The 2,568-nt window shown below is 42.1% G+C and overlaps 1 pseudogene; it reads right to left on the bottom strand.

The window, feature by feature from the left end:
• Positions 1 to 1,307: 1,307 nt before the first annotated feature.
• On the bottom strand, positions 1,308 to 1,859 carry LOC141489992 (transgelin-2 pseudogene; annotated as a pseudogene).
• Between the last annotated feature and the right edge of the window lie 709 nt (positions 1,860 to 2,568).

Raw genomic sequence — 2,568 nt, 5'->3', positions numbered from 1 at the left:
TATATATATCTTTATATATATATATATATATATTTCTTTTTTTTAAAAAAAATAGGATTGATTGTAGAAATGCATTGTCTAAGTGTATAGAGAACTGATCTTCCAATTAGGAAGACCTGACTTTGATACATAATAGCTTTGGGATCCAGAGGAAACTCTCAGTTTTTCAACTCAACTTTCTAAGACTATAAACTACTAAAAACTATAGGTTGCTATCTGTGTGGGTTGAAGCTGCTTCCTCCCCATGAAAATCCTGTGCCAATGAAATCAGAGGACTGCTCCCTCCATCCCCAAAAGAGCACCTTACAAGGGAATTGTCTAACAACAGGAGTGGTTTATTTTTCTTGATTTATTTTTCTGTTCTTTGAACTAGAAGGAGAAGTAGAGAACAGTATTAATTCAGGAGGGAGACAGTAAGGAAGGGAAATGTAATAATCACAAGACAGGAAGGGATTTTGAGAGATCATATCATTTCTACCTCTCTCCAAAGGGCAAAATATACAAAAATATATTTATTTATTAAACATCTTACAAAACTGGTAATCTTTATTCAGATCATCAAACTCACATTCCTCAAGACTCAGAATCTGGGTAGGCCTTTTGAAGGAGAGGGGAAGAAGGGAGGAGAGAAGAGAAGGCAGGGCCAACCTATCTCCCTGGAGATCCTTTCTCTCCCCCACCCCCCACCTCCATTCAGTCTCAGGCTACTAGATAAAGAGGAGAATAGGCAGAAGGGAATGCCAAGAAGGGAGGGAACAAGGGTAAAAGAAGCCTCTGCCAAGGAGAGGCCCACCCAAATGTGGGACTTTCAAAGTTCAGCTATGGCCAGGACAGCAGCCACCACTATAAATTAAAGCCCCTCAGTAGCAAGATTGGGAGTTGCAAGAGCAGGAAGAATAAGCTTGTGGAAGAGAAACTGTTCCTATGTTCAGCTCATTTCAAGGCAATGTCCTGAACCCTGACCTTGAGAATGACTACAAGGGTGTAATTCCCAAATGAGAGGATAAATCTGAGTGAGAGAATGAATAGGAATGTTGAAAAGGTCAGGTATCCTTGAATTTTGGTCCAGAAGAGGGGAGGATGGGATGGGTGGCCTGGTTTTGCTGATTGAGGGAAAGTAAGTTTAAAATGAAAAGGCTCTTGCTCAACAAGCAAGTTGTGTTGGCACATGCACATCAGTGGGTAGGGAGTGGGGGGGGGAGAGGAAGATTGGGAACAGAAAGGTCTTGAGAGTTCCATGAGCTTCTTGGGATTGTCACTGCCACAAATATTAACCATTCAAGGGGAGAGATATGGATGAGTAGTGATCAGAGGATCTGGCATGGCATCCCATAACTGGTCATTCTTACCTGAAATGCCCCATGGTTAGTGTCCACTTGCAGCCCAATGACATTCTTGCCCTCCTGCAATTGGTTAGCTGTAAAGTTTCAGGGATTCTTCTTGGACTTCTTAGGAAACCAGTTAGGGTCTCCAGAGAAGAACCCATCCCTTGGGACCACTGCCAGCTCACCAAGGTTCATCAGTGAACACTACACACAGGTCATATTCTTTCCTTCCCAGAGGTCCACAGTTTGAATGATATTAGCAGCACTGATGCTGTAGCATTCTGCCACCTGCAGGTACTAAGAATTGTGTCCATCCTGAAGACTGGATCTTCTTTCCTGGGTCTTGGCCTTCAGAATATAGCCCATTGATGAGCTCACAGAACACTGTACCATCTTTGAGCCAATTTTGGAAAGTCTCTCACCCAGGTTTGGGCCACCCCACATCCTTGCAACACTATGTGGTAATCCATTGAGTCCACTGCTTCTCAATTTTCTGTTGTGCCTCAGTCCATGAGCAGGTCCCCTGTTGGCCATTCTGAGTTATGCAGGTACCTTTAATAAGGGGCAGTGGATGAAGAATGACGTGGGTTGAGGCATGAGAGGACAATTTATTTAAATCAGCCCTCATGGAGGAGAATCTGAACATGGCTGTGTCCACATGGGGTTGAAGGGTGGAAGTTGCAAGCTAAGGTTCTTTTTAATCTGTTCAGTTTCCCTATCTACTCAAGGATACTTTCTTTTAAGCCTTGATGATTGATCGATTGAGAATCACCTGCCCTGTCCAGTGGCCTATAAAATCAAGATTGTTGGTGTCTTTGAGTTTTTCCCTTCTTTCTTCTTCCTGAGAGCTAAAGATGGTAGTAGGAAAGTTCCCCAAGGAACAGTTGATACCAACTAGAGAGATCATATGGTAGAAACAGAACTGCATTTGCACAAGTCTGAAAAGTGAAATTCCGCAAGTGGACTTTTTACACTTAACAGATGACAGCAGCTGAGGCAATAAAGAGATTCTTGCAGAAGCACATGGCAAAAGCATGTTCTCTCAGTCCAAAGTCCCAGTTTGGAAAGTTGTCTTGTTAGTAACACTGTGTTTAAGAGTCCTTCAAGAATTCAGGCATAAGTGTTTTTGAAGAGATATATTTTTTGAATTTTTCTCTATTTTTAACATTTATTTAAAATTTATCTGAATTCTCAATTCTCACCCTTGTGCCCCTCCCCCACCTGTTGAGAAGACAAGTAATAA

This window comes from Macrotis lagotis, chromosome 5, assembly GCF_037893015.1.
Source record: "Macrotis lagotis isolate mMagLag1 chromosome 5, bilby.v1.9.chrom.fasta, whole genome shotgun sequence".
NCBI classification, from domain to species: Eukaryota; Metazoa; Chordata; class Mammalia; order Peramelemorphia; family Peramelidae; genus Macrotis; species Macrotis lagotis.
The sequence above is the reverse complement of the archived record's forward strand: the minus strand, read 5'-3'. Positions and strand labels throughout refer to the sequence as shown.